The 9,472-nt window shown below is 39.3% G+C and overlaps 1 long non-coding RNA gene and 1 pseudogene across 1 annotated transcript in view; one reads left to right on the forward strand and one right to left on the reverse strand.

Moving 5' to 3' along the window:
- The window catches only part of LOC145390621 (uncharacterized), a 26,916-nt gene extending 18,369 nt beyond the window's left edge, over positions 1 to 8,547 (forward strand). Inside the window, exon 3 of the long non-coding RNA XR_013895699.1 lies at positions 8,189 to 8,547. This is a non-coding gene — a long non-coding RNA (uncharacterized LOC145390621). The remainder of the gene's footprint in view (positions 1 to 8,188) is intronic.
- LOC145390784 (5S ribosomal RNA) lies at positions 6,422 to 6,539 on the reverse strand (annotated as a pseudogene).
- Positions 8,548 to 9,472: the final 925 nt, after the last annotated feature.

Raw genomic sequence — 9,472 nt, forward strand, 5'->3', positions numbered from 1 at the left:
GGTAGGGAGTTATTTAGGTGGCTTTCAAAGTTAGGCTGGGTTAGGGTCTATAAGTACCAGTCCAGGAGGCTGGTGCCCACTATCCAGACAGGACCACTTTCCGGACGTGCCTTTGGCTCTATTACGTTGGATAGTGGAGGGATTACTGTATATATATATATATATATATATATATATATATATCTATCTTTCTATTGCCAGATGCCTCAATCCCGTTTGGGGTGGCCACAAACAAATCGCCTCCAAGTTGCCCTGTCCCCTGCCATTCACTGCCCTGCTCCAAATTCACACCCCCCTCTCTCATATACCTCTCCACCCGATCCCTTCATCTCATCCTTGGCCTCCCCCTCCCTCTTCCCCCCTCCACCTCACTCACATACACTGTCTTCATCAGTCTTTCACCCTCCATTCTCTCCACATGGCCAAACCACCTCAGTGTGTTCCTCATAACGCTTCCTATCACATCCACACCACAACGCTTCTTTATATCCTCATTCGTCAGCCTGTCTCTCCATGTGACTCCACAGGCTCCTCTTAAAAAACTCATTTCCACTGCTCTCTCTCTTGACTTGTGTCCTTCCAACAACGTCCAGGCTTCATTTCCATACATTAGAGTTGGTATCACAATACTGTCATGTAGTAACTTTTTCACTTCCATGCTCACTTCCCTGTTTCTTATCACTGCTTTCAAAGAACCAGCAACCGTACTTCCTTGCTGTACCCTTTCGAGCACTTCACCCTCCAAACCTCCATCCTTACTCATCACACTACCCAAGTACTTAAACATACTCACATTTTCCAATTCCTCACCATCCAACCTCGCTGTACATTCACTGACTTCACCCCTCTCAAAGACCATTACTTTACTCTTCCCTATATTCACCTTTAGATTCTGTTTCCTACACACTCTCCCAAACTCATCCACCAAGCCTTGCAGCTCCCCTTCGTCTTCACTCAACAACACAGTATCATCTGCAAACAACAGTACAGGGAGTTTCCAAACATTATCCTCTCTCACCAGGGCCACTCCAACATCCACTACCCTACCTTGTACCTCTTTTATTACCCCATCCATGTACAGATTGAACAACCATGGAGACATGACACATCCCTGTTTCAACCCAACATTCAAAGAGAAAAATTCACTTAGTTCACCATCCACACGCACTGCAGCCTTCGCACCATCGTACATACTCTTCACAGCATTCAACAACTTCCCATCTACTCCATATATTCTTAACACTTTCCACAATCCTTGTCCATCCACCCTATCATATGCTTTCTCCAAATCCAGGAAAGCCGCATACAACTTCTTTCCCTTCTCTAGAAACTTTTCCACTAAAGATCTAAGAATGAATTTCTGATCTACACAGCCTCTTCCCTTCCTAAAGCCTCCCTGTTCTTCTCCAACTAATTTCTCTCTTCTTTCTCTAACTCTGTCAATAAGTATCCTACCATACACTTTTCCTATTATACTAAGAAGACAAATGCCCCAATGATTACCACAAACTTCTTTTTCCCCTTTTCCTTTGTACAAGGGAATAATTTTACCTGACTTCCAATCCTCCGGGACTCTACCTTCCTCCCAGGCCAATCTGCACATCTTCCACATCCATTCTACTACTATCTCTCCCCCATGCTTCAGCATTTCACCACACACTCCATCAATTTTTGGGGCTTTCCCCGATTTAACTTTCTTCATTGCTTCCACAACTTCTATCCTACTGATTTCTTCCTGTCTTCTCACCTCCCTCCTTCTCCCAGCCATTCCCCAGCCACTGTATATATATATATATATATATATATATATATATATATAGTGTATATATATACAGTAAGACCTCACTATAACGGACTAATTGGGGCCCAAACCATTCCGAAAAATGCTAAATTCCAATAAAAGCGACATCCAGATTTCCCCCTGCTAATCCGGACTTTTTCCGATATATCAGACATTAGTCCGGATCACATGAACGGTTTTTTAACTGTTTTGACTACCATTGAGGTACTGTACTGTGTTATAACTTCACTACATTAATCATATGGTATAATATATATAATAATACTGTACTGTACACTGATGAACATGTCTTTTATTTACCTTATTGTGGTGAACATAGCTGAAATGGTCAAGCAGTCCGGACTGCTTCTGGCTTTATCAGACTTTTTCCGATATATAGGAATTTAGTCTGGTAGCTCCTCGAGTCCGATAGAAGCAAATTCCGGTCTATTGAAGTCCGTTATATCGAGGTTTTTCTGTATGTATGTGTATATATATATATATATCGGTTACGTTTATGTGAAGCCATGACCATGTGAATGTTTTTGGCATATCAGATAGAGCCAGGATTCCGGGGGCTTGAATGGTGAGTGAATGGAAGCGTGGCCCGTTGGATTGGGCAAATTTTGGCTGTCTGGACATTGCTGCTCCTCACCCTGCCTATGAGTATGTATATATATATATACAGCATATATATGTTTGTGTATACAGTGCTCTCGCGCAGTGAACGAGTTTATGGGCGGCAGACGAGCTCATTCACTGTGAACAGCATATCTTATGGGAAAAATAACATATGGGCAGCACCTCTCCCACAAAGTCCTTTTTTTTTTTTTTTTTTTTAGCCATGGAGACGAATTGAATCACACATTTCAAACACATACAGTACAGGTATATAGATATAAAACATATGGTTAATTACTTTAATTGGAGCAGAGGGCAATCCTGACTGGCTTGAATGCAGGTGGTTCCTAGGCAGGGAGATACACTTAGGGTGTCCCTGTCACATCACCTTCCACTCCATCGTTCCCGCCACCAGTCTCGCCCTTATGATCTGACTGAACCATTTTCCCACATGCCTCTACCTCATTCACCTCTCCCAGAAAGTCTTCAGAATTCAGAGATGACACTACTGACATCACATCATCATTGTCTTCCCCAGGAAGTGTAGCAGACAATGTGGAAGCAACTGGCTCCTGTTATTCTTGAGTTCGGTAGTAGTGTGTGATGAGCGTTTGTTTTCTTCTGTTGACTTCCAAGTGCCTTTCAGTGTAAAAACAAAAAGTAGTTTTTACTTCACTGAGCACTTTCTGTGTCATATGGCAGCTGGTTTCATTTGCCTTGGCATCTCAGAACATCCACTGCCGCAAGAATTTAACTGATCATCGACATAGGCAAATTATTATCCTCTGTTGGTTTCTGCTCAACAAGTTACTCAGCTCTTGCCTCTTGTGCAGCATCTACTAAGGGGAGGGGGGTCATTCAATATGAGAGATGGCGGTTATGGCCTAATCTGTACCCCAATTTCGTTCACTTAGGGTTCAACTCGTTCATTATGATTTTATGGACCTGATTAACCCCTGCTCATTCACAAGGCGAATCATATATCCATCCATCCATCCATCATCTAATCCTACATTGCCCCATGGGGAGCATAGGAGCCCAGGGCTAGGGAAGTTGGTCCTGGCATTTAAGATGGCAGTGACCAGCCTCACTCATCCCTGAGTGGCATTACGTGAGCAATAAACCTCAACCATCCCTTGGATATAAACCTTCACCGGCTCAATCCGATTGGAGCACCTTTATTACCCACTAAACCACCAGGAGCCAAAATTTGGTTATATGGTTACCACCCAGCATAGTAAATGGTTTCCTGGTGTACAGGAAACCATTTGGCTTGTCACTCAGTGTAGTCACCCACAGACAGAAGGAAGAGGAAAGAATGAGGGAAAGAAAGACAGAAGAGGGAGTGTAAAGTCACCCGCTGCCAGAAGAAAGAGGAAAGAATGAAGGAAAGAAAGACAGAAGAGGATGGATGGAAAGAAGGATGGAGGAGAGGAAAGGGCAGACACCCGAGGGCAGCACTACATCAAGTGAGTGGAAATATATACTGTATATATATATATATATATATATATATATATATATGTATATATGTGTATACATATACAGTATATATATATGTATATATATAAATATATAGTAGGATCTCACCAATAACGACTTCGACAATAACGTTTTCGGCAATAACAGTAAGTTAGAAGAGATACCCAGTTTATATAATAACGTTTGGATTCACTTGAATAACGGTTATTTCGTGAATGCCAAGTTGTTATACTGCAAATATGTCCATAACAAGATGATGAATGAAACAGACAAACAAGAAAAGATGAAAGAAATCACCAAAATTGTGAGCAGTAATGAGGAGGAGATGGAGGATCCTCCTCTTGCTACCTTCCCTGATTCGCCCGCTGCCGTCCCCTCCACCTCCACTGCCCTACCTGACTCACAATCTGCCTTCCCCTCCACCTCCACAGCCCCATGTGACTCACCTGCTCCACCTGGCATACCTGTAACCCCCAACATAATGGCTGTTGCTGCATTTTGGAAGAAATATTACATTCAACAGGCCGTACATTTCTTCTTCAATGCCTGGAATAATACAACATTAGCAACCATTAAACATGCATGGTCGGCATTCCAGCCACAACTCCAGTCTGCTGTGACAGAGAGAGAGCAGCCATCACAATTAATGACTAATGATTGGACTTGTAAATCATATTTCAAGAAAATACCAGAAACAGTATCACGATTGAGTGAATGCCTTCCATCAGTCACTCCTCACTCACAACAGAGAAGGATTGAGTAGATGATGACATTGGGGACTTTCCTGAAGATTCTGACTTTATGGGGTTTGATGAAGTATTGTTGGAAGTGGGTGACCCTGGTGTGAGAGGCAGGAGTGGGGACAAGGCCAGCAAAGGGTCGGGGGTACACTACAGTAGCCTCCATGCACAGGCCTTGAAGCAATCATCATACCAAACACCTTGTAACTCATTTAAGGTGAGTTTTATAATACTCATGATGATTTAATAACTAATCTTATTATTGCAGCTAAAAGAAGGTAGTGATAGGAGAGCTCCAGGTGGGAAAATTGGATAAAATTCCTGGAGTGGCGGCACCAATAAACCCTTTATACATATGTTTTAATGTCACGCAAATAACGTTTTCGCTAATAACAGTGTTTTTCTGGCACCAATTAGATGTTATTAGCAAGATCCTACTTTGTATATACATATATATATATATATATATATATATATATCTATCTGTCTATCTATCTGTCTGTCTATCTATCTATCTATCCATCATCCAATCCTATGTTGCCCCATGAGGAGCGTAGAAGCCTGGGGCTAGGCAGTTGGTCCTGACATTTAAGATGAGAGTGAAAATATATATATATATATGTATTGATATATATATTATATTATATTATATTTATATATATATATATATATATATATATATATATATATATATATATATATTATATATATATTATATTATATTATATTTTTATATATATATATATATATATATATATACATACAGTAGAACCTCTTTGGTCCGGACCCCTCTGATCCGGATTTCTGTTAATTCGGAAAAAATTTGAAAATAATAAGCTCCAAAAATATGTTGAAAGTAATTCTAAAGTCATTTTCGGTATCGGCGCGGAAAGCGATCATCATTCGTTTAGTCTCGGATCACACTAGGTCGCAACATGGGCGCCTGTTTAAACACATGCTAGCATTCGTTCCATCAACTAGTTCACCAACCATTTATATTTTTACGCTGTATTTCAAAAGTTAATCCTCCTTACCATGCCCCTTAATGCAAGTGTAGCTTCTGCAATGAATAAAGGTGTTAAAAGGAGGAGTTTGCTTACACAAAAATGGGTCAGAATATTCTGCAGTGTTTAATGATTACTGTAGGTTATTTTTTGTACTTAAATGTGCTGTACTTGTACATCAAACATTAGCTTCTTGCCCATATGGGCATTAACAATATGCCAAAGATGACAATGTATTTTTTGCCTACGTAAATTTTATTTTTATTCCAAATATTACAGTTAATTAATTAATTAATTTTTTTTGCCTACATGGGCCTTAGTCACTTAGTACAATTTAAAATGTAGGCTAATTTCTTGTCATGGCCCTACCTGTAAATTATGCAATACAAAACTATCGTACATGATTAGTTTGGTTATTTTAGTATCCTTTCATCTATTGCAGTTATGTAGGGTTGACATATGCCACATATGTTAATAATTAATAAACATACCATATGTAGATAGTTTTTGGTATGAACTGGAGATTACCCTGATGGTCCGGACAATCTGCTAATTCGGACAACCCTTCCCCCCGTATAGTCCGAATGAGAGAGGTTCTACTGTATATATAATATTATATATATATATATTATTATATTATTATATATATATATATATATATATATTTTTTTTTTTCATTCATTGCCAGACACCATGTATCCCAAACGGGGTGGCCAAGGGCTTAGAGTTAATTGTTTTACAGGGAGGGGCACTAATCCTCCACCAACCCCACTTGACACGTAGGGAGAACGTTATGCCAACAGCATCTGGTGTTTCCAGGCGGTCACCCATCCAAGTACTAACCAGACCCAATGTTGCTTAACTTCGCTGATCGGACGGGAAGCGGTGTACTCAACGTGGTATTATATATATATATATATATATATATACACTCAAACCTCGATTTAAGGGACTACTGTAAATGGGGAATTAACTTGTCCCTTACTTGAAAATGTCCATTGTTTTACCAGATATAAAGACAGTCTTATTATGAAAGGCAATGATTGTTTCACCTACATTGCTTATTTATATGATTATGAATAAAATTTTACAGGTACTGTATAAAGAAACATATTAATGTTTATAAACTAGACATAACATATCATTTTTGAATGGTCTTGTCCATTTGTCCGGTAGAATATGGAGTCCCTTAAATCCAAAATCCCTTAAATCGAGGTTTGAGTGTATATGTATATATACTATATATATATATATATATATATATATATATATATATTGTGTGTATGTGTGTGTGTACAGTAAAAGTCCTGTAATCTGAATGGCAGGGGACCAAGGGTCTTTTGGGCTATTGGTTTTTGTGGACTATTGAGAGGGATCTTTGAAAACATTAGAAATATGTACCGGTACATGATCATTAAATACTTATAATGATATGTGTTATTGTTTTACACACTGGAATTGCGTGGAAGTGTAGCTGAATAGTTGCAGGCAGGTACATCCAAGTCCAGGAGCAAATTCAAGCCAGGTATATCCTTAGACAAAGAAAAATTCGGAAAAAGGCCAGAAAAAATAAAAAAATTCGCCTTGAAAAATTTGGAGTATAGTATTGGGATATTTGGATTATTTGGAGGACTTTTACTGTAGTTGGTATATTTATTTCTTTTGCAGGAAATACGATTATTTATTAATCCAAAAGTAGGGGAGATGGGTAAGAGAGGGAGGGAGGAATGAGGAGTGATGTATGCAAATTTGGGAAGTAGCAAAAGAGTTGGATAATGGTGGTTGTGATGATAAAATGCATTGTTATCAATGAAATAATTAATTTTAAGGTAAAATATAATGGAGATTTCATTTAAGTATAACTTGGCAGGAATTTGGTCAGACTTCTAGTATGAAAGGTCTATAGGCAGTGTATTGTGTTTGTGTGAAAAGTTGAGTTCTGAGTCAGTAGCATACAGTACATGCATTGCAGTTTTTCAGGTCATCATTGAATAATGTAACTTTCTTTTTTATCCCTGATTTATTTTGAGGCAGAATGAGTGTTGACATTCCCACTGATGCTGTACAGTAAAAGACTTCGGGAATGTGACTACTCTAAGTCATTGAGCCAATTGAGTTGATGAACAAATTCCAATACCAGTATGGCTATTTAGGGAAGCCAGCTTTGATGGTTCAGGCCTACAGGTTGCTGTGGTTACTTAGTTTTTTTTTTCATTATCCATCCATCCATCCATTATCTAATCCTGTGTTGCCCCATGAGGAGTGTAGGAGACCGGGGCTAGGCAAGTTGGTCCTGACATTTAAGATGAGAGTGACCAGCCTCACTCATCCCTGAGTGGCATTATGTGAGCAATGAACCCCAACCACCCCTTGGATATAAACCTTCACCGGCTCAATCCGACTGGAGTGCTGTAATTACCCACTAAACCTTAGGAAAAAATAATTTGACGGAATATTGAATGACACAAAAAAAGTTAGGCTAACTAGTTAACTAATTATTTACTTCCACAAGTTAACAATTAATTTTACTATTCACCCCATGCTTTCTACATTGTTGTCAGGTTCGCAGAGATGCTGGTCTAATGGCAGCTTGTGTTTTGGGGTCCACAACAGATGTCGGTGAAGCAGAAGCATCAACAGTGTGGTTATCAGAGACCGGCCTTGGTAATGAATGACTTGCTGTAAAATGGAATGAAGGACTGAGGTCATATTTTTCTGGCAGGCCACTTCTCCAGAAACACATTTAAGTTTCTCAGTCCAGTGGATCAGGTACCCCTTAGAACCTGTAAAGTATAATTTGAATGTGTATATTAAAGCTGCCTGCCTCCATCATTCATGCATAAAAAGTTTTAATATTGTAACATGTAAGAATGCTGAATCTGGATCATTTAGCAGCTATGGTAGCCTTGGTATTACTGATTTTTATGTGTTATGAGAAGAATTAGAGGACATATGTTGTTTATGAGGTGTGTGAGGTTATTTCAGGCTGTTATGGCAATCAGGGTTTAGTATAACATGTCAGTAAAAGTACAGTAATACATTTTTGCCATGATCATTCATCATTGTGGTTGAGCTGGCAGTCAGGCTGAACCGAGTGGATGCTGCATATAGTATTGGATGCATTAGCCACATCAGTAATGTGATTTCTGTTTGTAGTTTGTTGTTGCTACCTCCAAATAGTTTACTTAATTTTGGAGAAATCATTTATAGTTTGGGGGTTAGAAACAGTCTCCATTTACCCCTCCTCAGCCAGATTTCTCTCCTTAAGCTGAATAATCATCAGAAGATTGTAAGAAGAGAGTAAAATATACATACATGGATTGATGAAGTTTACCCTTTCACCGTAAGAAGTCTCCCCCAAGCTGTACTAACTCACCTAGATCTACCAAGACTAATATAAAAAGGGTGTCAGCTTAGTACAGTAACTGGGTTAATGAAGTGTTTTTAGCCCAACGCAGTGGTAAGCCACTTCTAAGCTGGATAATATTGTCATGAAGTTTGAGTGATAGCCAGGTATAGAACTGATCCCCAAGAGGTAACTGGAGGTGTTTCAACCATGTAATGTCACTAGGGGATGTACTGAACTGCAGTAGCCTAGCCTGGGACCCATACATCTCAATGAGGGTAAAGTGAGATTGGCTGCATATGGAAAGGGATGTGGTAGTAATTGTTGTAAGGGAGTAAAAGAAGAGTGGCTGTTTACTGATAGGGTTGTAGTTGTAACTGTTGTCTGTCTGTCTATCAATCAATTGCCAGATGCCATAATCCCATAAAGGGTGGCCTGTTTGTCTGAGTTAGTTGTTTACAGGGAAAGGCATTAACCCTTCACCAACCCACTTGTTGAC

The sequence above is a fragment of the Coenobita brevimanus genome, chromosome 15 (assembly GCF_032717465.1).
Source record: "Coenobita brevimanus isolate Jiangsu-jjx chromosome 15, ASM3271746v2, whole genome shotgun sequence".
Classification (NCBI taxonomy): domain Eukaryota; kingdom Metazoa; phylum Arthropoda; class Malacostraca; order Decapoda; family Coenobitidae; genus Coenobita; species Coenobita brevimanus.